Here is a 16,505-nt window from a genome sequence, read left to right as displayed (position 1 = left end):
CATAGAAAATGTTAATCGGTTAAGTCCTTCGTCCTACGAAGCATTATTTCCCTTGGGATATAATGATTTTCGGACGGAGGTCACAAAGGGCGAACCTTTATAAATGCATTACATATTGACGAAGAATGAATTACAAGAAACATAAAAAATTATGTAGATCATCATATATCATTATTATATATAAATAAAAATAACATTGAATTACAGATGTACCTCCAATTTGAAGGAAATGAAAGTACAAGCGTGACGCAAAAGTGAACAACAAGTCAGCGTGAACAGTACGGGGGTACTGTTCACCTATTTATAGGCACGGGGTACAATCCATACAAAATTACATACATGCCCTTTACATTTGGTGGTAATTCCATAGTAATCTATCGAGGTCTAAATGGCCTTTTCATCTTCAAGTCGGTTCCCTTTTCTGCGAACATGCCGAAGCTTCCCTGCTTCACAGCTTCGGCGCTGTGTCAACCTTCGTATCTTTTGAGCTTCTCCTTCTCTGATACGAGTCCGAAGATACCTGTTCACACATTATACTCTAGAAACACTGTTAAATCATGTTTTTGAGGACCTTCGGAAGCCGAAGGCCCCCAACACCCGCCAAAGGCACCATAGGAAACTCCGCTCCGCCCGACCTAGGGCTCGGACTCGGGCTAAGCCTTGGAAGACGGCGAACTCCGCTCCGCCCGACCCAGGGCTCGGACTCGGGCTAAGCCCCGGAAGACGGCGAACTCCGCTCCGCCTGACCCAGGGCTCGGACTCGGGCTAAGCTCCGGAAGACGACGAACTCCGCTCCGTCCGACCCAGGGCTCGGACTCGGGCTTAGCCCCAGAAGACGACGAACTCCGCTTCGCCCGACCCCAGGGCTCGGACTCCGCCCTGGCCTCTGGCGACGACCTCCGCCTCGCCCGACCCAGGAGCACGGGCTCGGCCTCGGCCATGGAAGACAGACTCGACCTCGGCTTCGGAGGAGCCTCCACATCGCCCAACCTAGGGCACAGGCTCGCCACGTCAACAGGAGGCGCCATCATCACCCTACCCCGAGCTGACTCGGGCCGCAGGGAACAAGACCGGTGTCCCATCTGGCTAGCTCCGCCAGATAGGCAATGATGGCGCCCCGCATGCTCTGTGACGACGGCGGCTCTCAGCCCCCTTACGGAAGCAAGAGGACGTCAGCAAGGACCCAACCGCTCCGACAGCTGTCCCTCCGCCAGGCTCCATCGCTCCTCCGACGGCCACGACATCACACCAGCTGGGTGCCAAAATCTCTCCGGCTGCCACATCGGCATGTACTTAGGGCGCTAGCTCTCCCCCGCTAGACACGTAGCACTTTGCTACACCCCCCATTGTACACCTGGATCCTCTCCTTACGCCTATAAAAGGAAGGACCAGGGCCCTCTTAGAGAGGGTTGGCCGCGCGGAGACGAGGACGAGACAGGCGCTCTCTTGGGGCCGCTCGCTTCCCTCTCCCGCGTGGACGCTTGTAACCCCTACTGCAAGCGCACCCGACCTGGGCGCGGGACGAACACGAAGGCCGCGGGATTCCCACCTCTCTCACGCCGGTCTCCGGCCGCCTCGCTCCTTCCCCCCTTCGCGCTCGCCCTCGCGCTCGACCCATCTAGGCTGGGGCACGCGGCGACACTCACTCGTCGGCCCGAGGGACCCCCCGGTCTCGAAACGCCGACACTCGGTAAATTAAGAATCACAATAAACTCAAAAAACAGCAAAACATTTTTTAAAATTATGAGGACAACTCTCCACCCCACTGTCATTGCCCTACTCATAACTCTATCATTTTTCACTATTTTTTAAATCAAATTTTGCATGTTTTCTGAATGGTGAGATTCGAACTTACCACTATACTACTACAACAATTGTGTCTATATTACGTTTTCGTTCCTCATGTATTATAACAAACCGAGAGTAATTTGATTATTTTAGGCACTAAATGAATTCAATAGAAAATGTTGCCAACTATAAAATTTCATAACTTTTTAAGATCTACAAATTCTATTCTGATAGTTTGTACATCCGAGTCTGTTTACAAAATTTGAATTTCAAATTTGAAAACTTCACATGAATTTTTCTATGATAGGATGATTTCAAATAAAAAAATGAAATTACAAAGTTTCATTACATTTCAAGACCTACGACTTTAATTTTGGTGGTTTTTTCATCCGAGGTAGTTTGAAAAAAAATCAAATTTTAAAATTCAAACATAGTTTTGCATGACAAGATTATTTCAAACCAAAACCTTGTCAACTACAAAGTTTCATAACTTTTCAAGACCTACAACTTTCATGTTGATAGTTTTTTCCATTCGATGTCGTTTTCAAAATTAAATTTTTAAATTCAGATGTAGTTTTTGTTGACAAGATGAGTTCAAATAAAAAGATTGCCAACTACAAAATTCTATAACTTGTCAAGATGTACAATGTTTATTTTGTTTGTTTGGTCATTTGTTCATCCCACATGATGGTTCTAACATTATTCACAAATCTTGTACATCTCTCTTGTAGTTTTATAAACTACGAGAGAGAGATGTTTTATGAACAAAATTACTTTTATTTTGTCATATAAAGAAATGATCAAAATATAAATTGTGTATCTTGATGAGTTATATAAATTTGTAGTTGAAAACTTTTTTATTTGAATTAATTTACTGCTTTAAAGTGTTGAAAAAAACACTCGACAAAGAAGCTCTTGCCTAGTGTCAAAAAACACTCGGCAAAGAAGCTCTTTGCCGAGTGTTAAAAACAGTCGGCAAAGAAACTCTTTGTCGAGTGTTTTTTTTACTGGTGATTTTTTTGTTTGGCACTCGGCAAAGAGCTTCTTTGTCGAGTGAACGAAATTCCGATAGGGTATATATATATGCATGATATCATGCACAAAAAAGGAACATTGATGTTTGATCCCATTTTTGTTTTAAAACCTCCGTATTTTTTTACTTGACGTTTTGTACTTTATTTTTGTATTATTTGGCGTTAAATATAAAAAAGAGGGGTAGTATATTTTTATATATGGCGGCCCTTCCACCATGCACATAGAATCTATGGATGATGACAATACTAGTGCAATGGTCTGGCTTTTCCATTTAATTTGCTCTAAAAAATATATATTGTAGTGGTAGCTAGGGGGCAGAGTAGAGTGGTTATTAGAGTGACTAAGGTGTGTTTTTTTGCGGGACAGCTGGAGACAACTAGAACAGGGACGTCCTATGACATACTCTTTTGTCCCTTTAATTTTAAGGGACAACTATGACAACACTAGTATAATTTTATCTTAATCCCGAATCATAAATCAAACAACCTTATTTGAGGGATGGTCTCGTTACGTCTGGTTCTGTTATTATAACGTCAAACACATCCTAGATCTAGATGTATGTATGTGTGTAGCAGTAGCAAAAAGTGCCACCGCACACCATAATCGAAGTAGGCCCCACCCCCCACAACAGCAGTGGGACCCAGTGGAACGAGGATCTTTGTATCTTTGTGGCAGTCGACAGGACAGCTTCATCATGCTCATGCCTACTAGCTACTACGGATGATAAGCATGCATGCATGCATATTGATTGATCGAGCTGGTCGTGATATAAGCAGCAGTAGTGTGTCCCACAGCTAGCAATCGAGCTAGGTTTATTACCAGCAGCAAGCAAGCAAGCATATATACAGACGTGCATCGGCCTGCTCCAACACTACAGGCATGCATGCATGCTGGCACGTACCTTTGGCTGGCTGGCCGGCCGCACCTACGGTACGGTACGGCTTCTTTCCTAGCTTTATGTGTAGTGCAGTGTAGTAGTAGTGTAGTAGGACATGCCATGCTCTTTGTTGGGTTGTAGCTTCGATCGTTTCCGCCGGCCGGCCGGCATCCTTTAAGTGACATAAACTAAACACTAACTAACAAAAGTGTTGTGTGAGGGGCCCGGTTAAATATGGCATATGCACTACCGGAATCGCCGTCTTTGCCGAGTGTCGGACGCTTTGCCGAGTGCCTTTTGTCAGGCACTCGGCAAAGTAGGCTTTGCTGAGAGCCGCACTCGGTGAATTCCTGCTCTCGGTAACGAGCTGGTTTGCCGAGTGCAGGACACTCGGCACATAAGAACTCTCGGCAAAGGCGGCGCTCGGCAAAGGGCCGTCAGCGGCCGTCATAAGGCTGACGGTCGTCAGCCTTTGCCGAGGGTCGGCACTCGACAAAGAGGCTTCTTTGCCAAGTGCCCAATATTTGGCACTCGGCAAAGAACTCTTTACCGAGTGTCTTCTCTAAACACTCGACAAAGCATATTTTTATTTTTTAGATTTTGTTCACCAAATTTTTTGTGGTATGTTCCTACACTATGTAGACCTACATGTATCATTTGTGGACAATTATAACAGAGTTTTCAATCGTTAGTAGATTTAGTTCGTTTATTTGAATTTCTTCGAAAAATTCAGATTTGAACTGCAGGTCACTCGAAACTTGAAAAACCGTGCATGCAAAAATGATATTCATGTTACTTAGCATAAGTTACGACCGATTCCAGGAGTGGACCGGAAACTTCGAGTAACATACTCACTAAACATGGTCATGAACTTGCCATCCACATGTTTAAAAACTGTATAAAACACAAACAAAGTCAGAAAATCATGAAACTTGTCCACGTGTCATGATATCATATGTAGAGGCTGTGATAAAAATTTGAAAAAGTTTCGAGGAAACTGTGACGCACTATGTGTAGAAACCTAAGAGATCCACATTGAAACTCTATGATTTCATGTGTAGTTCTCTTAAGTTTCTACACATATTGTCTCACAACTTTCTCCAAACATTCTAAAATTTTTATCACAGCCTCTACTTATGATATCATGACACGTGGACAAGTTTCATGATTTTCTGACTTTGTTTGTGTTTTATAAAATTTTTAAACAGCTGGATGGCAAGTTCATGACCATATTGAGTGAGCATGGTGCTCGAAGTTTCCGGTCCGCTCCTGAAATTGGTCGTAACTTGTGTTAAATAGCATGGATATGATTTTTGTATGAACGGTTTTCCAAGTTTCGAGTGACTTGCAGTTCAAATGTGATTTTTTCGAAGAAATTCAAATAAACGAACTAAATCTACTAGCTATAGAAAACACTTTTCTAATTGTCTTAAAATGGTACATATAGGTCTATATAGTGTAGAAATACACCACAAAAATTTTGGTTGGGAAAATAAAAAAATAAAAATGTAATTTGCCGAGTGTTCAGAAATGACACTCGGCAAAGTAGTCTTTGCCAAGTGCTAGCTGGTTGACACTCGGCAAAGGCTACTTTGACGAGTGTTTTTAGGCAGCGATTCCGGTAGGGATGTGCCATATCAGATTAATTCCTCACATATGACATTGGATTTAGTCAGTCAAATCATGACGATTCGGTGTGTGGGGATTGGCAGTACAAACAATGTCGTTTAACATATACAGGAGGGCAGAAGAAGGATATGTGATAGTTAATTAGAAAAAAAAATCTTTGACTTTGACACCATGCATGTCACAAGATGACACCATGCATCTTAGAAATGTAGAGCCTTGTGCCACCTTTTACTCCATAAGGTACCCAAGCCATTCATGAAACCCAACCTTTATTTAGCCTTTTTTTTTTGCATTTAAGTTTCGACTAGGTCACTTTGGCTACAAATAAAGCATATATGGCCCCAATGTCTGAAACGAGGAGTAAAAAGGATGAGAGGAAGGAAAAATAAAGTGGGTGATAAAGATGCCCGGCCGCCCACTCAATCTTAGGAAGGTATACGTACAGTGATGGCCTGCAGTGACATCCATCACCCAACGTGACACAACCACACCTTGTTATAGTTAAAAAAAACACTTCAAAGAATTAAAGTTACTTGCATGCATGCAGTACTCTATGCTCATTTAAAGCACCAGAGCTTCGTGCGGAGTGTGTAGTTATGTTTTTCTTTCCGGTTTCTCGCCTAACAATGGGTTCGATAGATTGTTACACCACAATGGGGCACGAGAAACCACCCCAAACTCAACACAACATGAAGCCATATGCAGGAGAGGTCGAGCGACCGAGCGAGCTATAAAAAAGAGGTCGAGCTACTTTTCAACTCATACATTTCTCGGCATTTTGGTTAAGATAAAGTGTAATATTTGTTCTTACCAGTTTAATGTCTAGCTCCTTGTCAACTCCTACATAGAGCTAGCTCGTTTCCCCGACCGTCTCTGCCTTAGTGCAGAACTTCACCGACGAACGTGGCGACGTCGAATCTAAAGGGAAGGTACAATCCGTGTTGTGGTTTGATCTAGTGGCTAGGGTTGTTGAGAAAGATCCAACAGATTTATCAGACACACATGTACAAGGCCAACTTTTTTGCATTTTAGCCCTTTTGGGGTTTCTTTTGCACAATTATGCCCTTTGTAGTTTCATTTCAAAAAATGGACCCTTACCTCGGCGCTGTCATCATTGGCGCCGAGATAACACATAGTGGCGCCAACATAATTGGCGCAAACTTTTCCTACGTGGCAGCCGATGTGGCAAGTCTCAGGGGGTCGGCGCCATAGATCTTGGCGCCGACCCCCCTGGATAGCACCGGACCCCACCGTCAAGGGGGGTCGGCGCCAAGATCTATGGCGCCGACCCCCTGAGACTTGCCACATCGGCTGCCACGTAGGAAAAGTTGGCGCCAATGGTACTGGCGTCGATGTGTGTTATCTCGGCGCCAATGATGATGGCGCCGAGGTTGGGGTCCATTTTTTGAAATGAAACTGTAAAGGACATATAGTTGTGCAAAAAAACCCAAAAAGGGCTAAAATCCAAAAAAATTGGTGTACAAGGCAATTACATCAATTATTAACTGTATGAATCGATCCATTAAAAGTCTAAAAAACTTATAATTTGGGACGGGAGAGAGAGAGAGAGTAATTCATTGTGGAGAGTGCTTTTTATTTTTCTCCCACAATAAATGAGAACTAGATTCCTCACAACATCATGGGCATGGATGGGCCTAGGGAGAATTGAAGGGAGAGAAAATCGCATGCAAGTGTGTACACGGCACGCTCAGCATATAAACGGCGCGTGGTCCCTGGCCTGGCACGCGCCATATATGGAGATGAGGTGTATACATACATACATGCCATGCATATAGTAGTAGTTGTGATGTATTTCCGGGCGCCGCGTGCAGTACAGTACTACGTGTGTGACCCTTTTGCTTCTGTTTTTTATTTATTTATGCACATCATGTATATATTCACGTAGTACATGCATGCATGCACGCATGGTACTATACGGTCTACGGCGGTGTGGTGGTGGACCTGAGCATATCGTCGCAGAGGGATGGAATGGAGGAGGTGTCCACGTCACTGATCGCGTGAGCTCCCTAGGCTTATACGGCCGCCTGCATGCTTGGACACTTGCTCATCATCAATGCACTGCATGCATGCATTCCTTTGTTTTTTTTTTTTTTGTCAAAAGATAAATAATGAGGCACGCATGCATTCTATTGCTACTACTGTAGTACCACTTGCTTAGCATACCATGCATGTACCACCTCACCAGCTGACTATATAAAATAAACTATATCCATTCTCGAATATTTGTCGTCCGCTAGCTAGTTCATTTCTGAACTAAACCACGTCAGAAAAAAAAAATAACTAAGGGTGTAATATTAAATATCCGATGCTGGTGTTGTTTGTGGTGATGATCCTATATAAGAAGCTCAAATTTTCGCTGTTTGACAAGAAGAAGAAAAACAGGCAAAACAGGAGTCCTCGATCGTAATCATCGAATGCATGCGGTGGTCTCTATTCCAAAATCCAAACAAGATCTTGGTTCATTCCTATCATCATATCGTCGTCTACAGCAGCGGCGCGTGAGGAATGAACAGGAGAAACCGTGATACATGCTTGCTTGCGCTGCTCTGCTGGGGTCTAGTAACATATATATGGCGGCGGCACCGATGCATGCAGCAAGGATCATGTCATGTATGTCTACGACGGCGCGCGGCCGGCTTGGCGGTGCCGGTGCGCCATGAATGAATAATGGGTGGCATTGCATGCCTCGTTTCCGTCGTGACGTACGCTCATGCATGTGCAGGTCACTATGCATGGCTAGCTACGAGCATATCAGGGCATTGCATTTCCATGCCATGCATATATATTTAGTATTCATGCATGCATGCATTGTGTACCAATGAAGCTGGTCTAGGTCGTTTGCTGCACCGGAAGGTAGAGCACGTACGCAGCCCATATAATTTGACATGCTGCATGCATGCCAACCTTAGAGAAAGAGAGAGAGATGGTAGCATGTGATGTTGATGGCTCGACGATGCAGCATGTGTGCAGCAGCACGATACCATATGCACATGCATACAGAGACATGGATGGAGAGATGTGCCTTTTGGTGTCATGGGCCCATGGCTCCTGAGGGAGGTCGGTCGACTAGCTGCTGCAGCAGAGGCAGAGAGAGACGACAGAGGACGAGAGGAGAGGAGCCCAGCAGCATGCAGGGCCAGCTCTGGGGAATCACACGAAGCGGTCCTTCAATTCGGAGCCCATTATTCGAATAAAGGCCCAGATTCCTCACAACATCATGGGCATGGATGGGCCTACGGAGAATTGAAGGGAGAGAAAATCGCACGCAAGTGTGTACACGGCACGCTCAGCATATAAACGGCGCGTGGTCCCTGGCACGCGCCATATATGGAGATGAGGTGTATATATACATACATACATACAACAGTACGTGCATGTGTGACCCTTTTGCTTCTGTTTTTATTTATTTACTAGGTGAGTGCCCGTACGTTGCAACGGGGACATATGATATTACGATAACTTATAAACTTAATCAAATAATCAAAAATAGCAGTCTGCTTGGATTTAAAAGCACACCAGTGCAAGAATACATTTGTAAATGATAGATGTTGTAACTGGTTTACCGTCCTTATCTCCTAAATCTAGAGCTAATCCAAACAATCTAGATTAGTCCACAGTTTATGGTATGTGCTCGTACGCTGCGACCGTGTACACATTATGAATATGAGATCCCGAAGAATTTCAATTGTTAACAAAACAATCTCCCTCCCACGAAAATCTAATGAAAATTCTAATCAAATGCCATGGAAGTGGCATGGAGTCTGCATGAAAATCTTGAATAGTTGGAGTAGCTTCTTTTCTCATACCAAGCTTATCGGTAATCCAGCTCCAGATGCCATTGCTTTTATTGAAGACTGGATAAACTGTTTGTAAAGTCCTTCCCAAATCTGCTTTTCTGACAGCATGATTCTGCAAAAAAGAATTAGGAAGTGGTAAATGAGATAATTCTACAGTGTTCTAAATAGTCATCGATCTTCACAATAAAGGATAATCAAACCTTATAACTTCAGACAAAGATTCCTATATTTCCAAACACCTTCCCAGTTTTATTAATCTAATATGAAATGTAAGAAACATCTAACCAGTGAAAAGGTGTATTTATGTTGTGAAGAATTCAAGAAGAATAAGAAAAGGCAATCTACTAAGGACAATACCTCTGAATCTACAATAAATTGACAGTCTTCAGCAGCGTGATAAAATGATGAAGCTGGGCGCAAAAATTTGGCTGACTACAAAGCAAAAGGGAAAAATGCCAATTCATCATTCCGCATGGCTACAAACCTTCTGTTCATATAAATAAAATTGGAACTCAAGAGAACAGCAAGTCATGCTTACATAATCTAAAATCATCCCATTGCTGTTGCTAATGATGATCCTATGATGGTTACTGTCAGAGATAAAAATGTGATCCCCATCTTCATCAACTGATACACATGCTGCAGCACATAAAATTGTAGATTATCACTTCTGGATGGCAAAGCCAAAGATACAGTTGACTGCAATGTGCAATATAACCATTTAGGGTGAAAACTGATGCTTAATTAATAATTATACGAAAGGATAGCTGTAACTAAGTACCTTGGTGGTAAAGTAACAAGTTTCTGAAGGAACCAACAGATGGCTCTTTGACAACCTCTTCTTTCTGCCAAGAAACTCTTGACAGAACATTTTCAGAAGGTTTTTCTTTAAACGCGGTAAGTTCATCTATGGCTGCATTCAAAATGGTTAGATAATGGATGAAGAAAAATAGATAGGAAAATAGCATTTATAGTATTAAGAAATAGAGATTTTACAAAAAGGAAATACATTAGTATTTAATGATCAACCAATGTATTAAGAAATAGAAATACTTACCCTTCATTGATCAGATTCATTGACTTGGCATACAGCCACCATCTGCACCAACTTCAATAAGCTTGACGTCTATGTGATCTCCAACATTAAAATCCTGCAGCAAATGTGGTGGATTGGGTTACTTAAACAAGATGGGAGGGAGGTAAGCAGATGAAACAAATTCATGACGTTTTGCCACATCCTCAGCCTTGCATATTCACCTCGTATTCTCGAATCAATCTGTAACAGTCACCTACCACCTCTGCAATTTTCTGGAACTCTACAATCTCAGCCAAAGCACCACCTAAGGCTAAAATACAGATCGTGTGCTAAAAAATTGTGTGTACCTTGTTATCTATGGATGGAGAATTTGGTGCGAACCATGTGTCCTGCAGCTCACTCTGGCAATGCGCAAAGTAGGAGTCAGTACTCAGTATGGATGGGTGGGCATGCCCAGGGTTGAAGAATAGAAGAACCCGATATATCAAACACAGATATTTAATTCAATGCTCCCAAGTGACAAGTTAGTGATAAATAGCTATGCTACGGATTCCATGTATATGGTTGACTGTTTGTGTATCTAGAACAAGACTCAGACAATGCAACTTAAGCATGCACATATCCAATACTTTGTAGTTTACAGAATTAATATTAGTAACGAATACCTGTGCGAATTTCTTTGCACCACATCAAACACCTGGTGTGATCCCCTAGAGTCAGAGCTAAATCACAGGGCACCTCACTTTAGTTTCGAAGGGATCGACGGGAGGATTCATGTCAAACCGCTTCTTCCCTTGGAGAATTATGTCAATGCTGCAAAATAGAGCATATTCTCATAATTAAAACTAACATAGTAGGTGACTGGAGTAAATGATGTAAAATAGTAATACTGAATTTTATTACATGTGCCCTCTTCCTCGATTCAAATAAATTACACTTCCTTGGATGGAAATGTGCATATGGCGTGGATCAAATATGCTCCTGGCATTAAGATAACAAATTTTATGTAACATACTCAGTAGTAGCTATTCCAAAATAGAAGGAACAAAGGGCGCTATTGAAATTTAGGGCTTCAGACACACCGATACAATTGTTTGGACCCATCTCATTATTAAACAATGTTCGGGCATATGTTCTTACCCGAAAAATTACAAGAAATCCATCAAAAGGTTGACCAGATTCTGCCATATTACAAAAATTATGAAAATGATTACAAGGATAAAAAATTAGATTACAAATAGAGCGGTAAACTCAAATATAGTGTCCATGCTTCGCAACTTACTTGCAGCCTACGCCAAGCATAAGTGCCTCAGAAAGCCCATCATCATCTCTGCGGTCCGACTCGACGACTACAATCACAATGCTACTTCCCTGTGCCATTGCAAGAAGCTTTTTTCAGGTTCGGAAGTAGTAGTACAAAACATCAACACCCACTCTATTGCTTTCCTGCTAACCACACCAACCAAACTTTAGTGCCAAAAGAGACATGGCATCTAAGCACAACATAACTAACATCCTGTGCACGTTCCTGATTGCCAGTTTATCAGCGCCACACAAAAAATGCATGATTCCTCATAACCATGAATGAAAGGGGTATTGTCTGACTGCATAATTCATGTTGATTCCTCAAATATGAAAAGAATGTACCAGGAATCAAGCATTAAGGTGATTTTCTTATCACCTTCAAAGTTAAAATGCCAACTCTACATTAGAATCATTGCTCAAATGATGTACCAGGAATCTCGCACAGCCACAGCAATCATCAACATCAACAATACCCCATTTGTTCTATAGTCTCTCCCGATACTATCTTCCATAACCTTCAGTTTGTCAGTCAACAAAGTTCAACAGTATTAAATGCCCTGGAGTATCACTGAAGATAAAGGGTTTAGCCTAAACAATCAAAGTTAAGAACAAACCAGTGCTTCCTCCATAGTTGACATCGACATACGCCCACCCTCTACTTGTCCAATACTGGACACTGAGGTCCAGAATTGCACGTGTTTCAGCAGTTGGTCCTCCTGAAAATTTAGAGTGTCAAAGCATTCTGTGATTTTCATCTGAAAAGAAAGAATTTCAAACCTACTTAGCAAAAATCATTTATTTTTGTAAAATCTAAGAGAACACTTAAGCTGAATACATGTATAGTTCTTTTGAGGGGGATCAAACCGAATAATTATTTCAAGCAACATAAGGTTTGAATAACTCACTTACCATGTGTTTTGACAAGCAAAGGAGGCTTTTCATAAGGCAAACCTTGAAAATTGGGATTTGATGGTGGGTAGAAATAGGCATAAGCTTTCTGGCCAGGCTTGGATGTAGGGAACTCAACAAGTTCTGGTGTGCTGAAGAAAGGTCTATATTGTACGAGGTCTGGTGAGGACGACCAGGCTATTGAGAAATTGACTACTTTGGTTTTGCTTTCATTTAATGTCACCTGGATGAAACAATTAATGCACCAATTGATAAACAATACACAAAACTGCACATCATCAACATATAAACAAAACTTTGAATCTGATATCTGATAAACCTTAGCAATCGACCGTGGAATACTCGCAGAAGCACCTTCAATATAGAAGTAATCATCTGCAGCAACCTGCTAGATCAAGCAAGCAACAAGACAATATAGGTCACGAAAGAAACATATACACCTCAAGTTTTCAAAGTGGCAATGAAGATTTTGTCACGTACCACATCAGATAAATCAGAGAAAGGGATGTCAAGCAATGAAATAGAACCTGAATCACAATCAAGCACACCAAGATGTGACTTTCCTTGCTGTCTGCAAGGCATAGTTATCATGATGGTCCATGAAGATGTCTCACAAACAAAAGCAACATAGATTTTTTTTTCTTCAATATTATCGATACCTATAACTGAAAACAATGTGGTCGCTGTTTCCAAGAAAATCATACGAGCTGATGCCAAAAACCCACAATGGTCTCGTAAATTCAGCATCCCAGCGCGATGAAAAATAAGAGGTGGAAAGAAGGGAGAGGGGGACAAACTTACAACTCGTTGCTCATTGCGCTTCCCACCTTTCGATTCCAAGAACAACACGAAGGAGAAGAGCGATTCCGAGAACAGTGCGGGAAGAGAGGAGCGAAGAATGGAGATGCTTTCGCGAGGGACAGTGTGAGACAAAGAGAGAAGATGCTAAACCTCCGGGAAGTCGCCTCTCTCTCACGCACGCACCTCGAGAAACCGCACTGTATATTAGGATGAGATAAAATGTATCCCATATTTTCTGGAAGAATCCTACAAATTCAAAGGGAAAACATCAAGTGGGAAATCGTCAGATATCAACCATAACGTCCTGTATATTAGGATCAGCATATACACAGATCCTAAGAAATGACCATTGCATGAGGTAGCCCTACTCAGTTTAGCAAGTAACAACCAATCTGATCTGAAGGGCAGAACAAGCAAATGCTACCAATACGTGCATCGATCCATTCACAGAACGAAGTGAGCTTCAAGCATGCCAAGTACATAATTTCGAATAGATAGCGTTATTGTATCCAAAAAGCAGATGCCACCAAGAAAGACATGGAAGGCACATAACTGGCTATAGGTTCAGTAGTGACATGAGCAACAACTGATGGTCTTGAGATTGTGGGACTTTTGCATCGGGTAGATGTATTTCAGTATTTGATTTAACTTGTGATATAAGTTTATCTAATGACTTACTGCACTTATTTTCCCTTCAGATGAACGAGAGCTTGTTCACATGTGAACTTTCAAAACAAACCTTATCATCCGTCAAGGATACAGTTGAAATGGCTGTCAAAAAATGGGGAGAGAAATCATTAACTGAACTGGAAGCAGAAAAGCGGTTGTCCTACTCATGTGAGAAGGTAAGCCTGTTTTAGGAACCATGAGAGGTCAAATTCTATCTGTTGCTATTCAGTGTAGCGTAGTGTTCACATGATCAATTTTGTTCAGGACATTACAGCAGGTGGTAGGAACAGAGCGCCATGAATCACGCAGAATTGACAATCATAGAAGGCGACATGAAGCGGGCCTTCGATAGAAAGATTGAGTCTGACAGACGTGAGGGTTACAAGCCTCATTAGTTTGAAGCTATAAATGCAACTGACCAGGGCAATGCAGCCAAAAGGGACGTCCAACATGCATCACACAAGCTGCAGCCAAATCTACTTCAGCTGGGGAAACCAGAAATGCATGGACTAATTTTAATGGACCGGTGAGTAACAAGGGCACTTCTAGTTCAGGGTCAAGTCGTGTGGTTACAACCAATTGCATTAGCTGTTTTTACGTGAATTGCATTGTAAAGTTATTAATACAATACTACTGGCATTAAGACACTTTATGAAAATCCACACAATTTTGCAGGCTGACAGTTATTGCAAGGTGCTATAATTTTTCTGCTCTAATATTAATGCAATTTTGTAAAATAATGTAAAATCCAGTTACAAAAAAATCACTGAGCATGCAGTTTTGGTAAATCAAAATTGAATCCAGATGTTACTAAAATAGGGAACCCACTAAGCATGCAGTTTTGGTAAATCAAATTGACTCCCCTGCAATCCTAACCCATCAGTGACTCAATTAGAAAATTTGAGTAACTAAATTCAGAGCATCTCTGAAAATTAATGCAAAAGAAAGGTAGCAGGTCAAGTAAATATAGCCTTCCTAAATCTGCCAGATCAGTGAGAAATAATTAATGCAAAATCATATTAAGGGTTTCAAAGGAATCGCTGGTGCATAGACAGGAAGATGAGTTAGCGCATACTTTTGGTCGTCATCAACAAAACAATTTCTGTGTACACAAGTGGAAAGCGCTGGCATCGTAGTACTCATCATATTCAAGGAACAAATTTTTTTCATAGAACAAGGCATTTGACAGATCTAGCCATTTCATATTCACTGATCAAGGAACAACCATTTCACAGATCATTCCATTGCACAGATCTACGCATTTCATATTCAAAGGTCAAGGGGAAGCAGTGTCGAACCTTTCGTATAGACGAGGCCAAACACACTGCGGACCGAGGAGACCACCGCGCGCTGGCTCTGACCTCGATGAAGGCCTGCTCCAAGATTGTGTTAACCGCTACTGCCGTTGCCTACCGGGCCTCTTTCGAGCGTTGAATCCTCACCGGCCCCGCCTAGACTCCGAGCGCTTCGCCCGTTTCCTTACCTAAAATGTCGGCAACCATCTGTTAGGCAGTTTTACTTAACTAAAATGGAAGGATGCTGCAGAGCATGTATCACAAGAACCGAAGTCAAAACAACTCTAAAAACCAATGCAAGATCCTCAAAATATCTAGATGGCATTTGAAATTTGATGAACATGTGAAATACCTCTTTCTTCATGGGATCTTCCTTCTCTAACAGGAACAACTCACTGTGGCAAGGTGAGGACATGTACGCTGCAAAACAGCAAAGTTAAATATGTTATTCAACATCATTACATGAATGAATGCCCATCCTTCAAATAAATACTATCTATGTGTCTGTGCTGCTTCTGGGCTAGGTTCACCTGGATAAGTGAAACGTAGAGGTTGTCCACAACCAAGTCTTTCACTAAAAAATAACAGAAATGCAAGGCAAACCAAACAGTAGAAAATCTTGTGCACATTTAAAAAGAAAAGAGAAATAAGCTATACATCAGTGTTACTCTCGACATTCTTCAGTAAGTCCAAAATGAACCTAGCTGTTTAACATCATAACGCTAGAACATAGCATCAATACACGAATCCCATACCCTGCATTGAATATGATCGGCGGCAGCAGGTAAATAAAGAAGAGGTCCTCACTGATGAACACCAGCACGCGCGAATGCTTCCCGCTCGACGCGAACAAGATGACTGTTCCAGTTCCCAGCCCCTGCAAAGCCACACACGTTGAAAAGGCCACAATTAACCCTCAATCCCCAACATAGAGCATTGCAACATCAAGGTCCCGAAGCCCCGACACAGAACAGAAGCATGAGCACAGCAGGGCAAAAGCGAAAAAGAAAATTGGACGCCTGCGGTATCTTCTTAAGAGTAGTAGAGATTATTCATGTGACTAAAAGGTAAAATTGGAACCAGAATTATTTACTAATTTTACAAATCAGAAGCATCAGGGATGGGCAAAAAATAAAGATACTTGACACTTACAGATGTTTAATGCTTGTTAAGTTGGCAAAAGAGTTAGGTGTGGGGCCTGATATGTTGTTCTCATTTATTTGTAATATGTTTAAGTTCCTCATGTAACCAATCTCATCAGGCAAAGATCCAGATAACTGGTTGCCATTCAAAGTTCTGCAAGATTGTGGATGTGGCAATTAGCATTGTCTGTAAAGAAACAG

General features: G+C 42.0%; 1 long non-coding RNA gene across 1 annotated transcript; it reads right to left on the bottom strand.

Moving 5' to 3' along the window:
- Window positions 1–12,112: 12,112 nt before the first annotated feature.
- Window positions 12,113–13,145, bottom strand: LOC103628950 (uncharacterized). The gene is made up of 5 exons (XR_002748606.1): window positions 13,057–13,145; window positions 12,878–12,968; window positions 12,717–12,782; window positions 12,398–12,620; window positions 12,113–12,204 (listed from the first exon to the last, which is right to left on the bottom strand). It is a non-coding gene; the product is annotated as an uncharacterized lncRNA (long non-coding RNA).
- Between the last annotated feature and the right edge of the window lie 3,360 nt (window positions 13,146–16,505).

Source organism: Zea mays, chromosome 6 (genome assembly GCF_902167145.1).
Source record: "Zea mays cultivar B73 chromosome 6, Zm-B73-REFERENCE-NAM-5.0, whole genome shotgun sequence".
Taxonomy (NCBI): domain Eukaryota; kingdom Viridiplantae; phylum Streptophyta; class Magnoliopsida; order Poales; family Poaceae; genus Zea; species Zea mays.
This window is presented reverse-complemented; position numbering and strand designations above follow the sequence as displayed.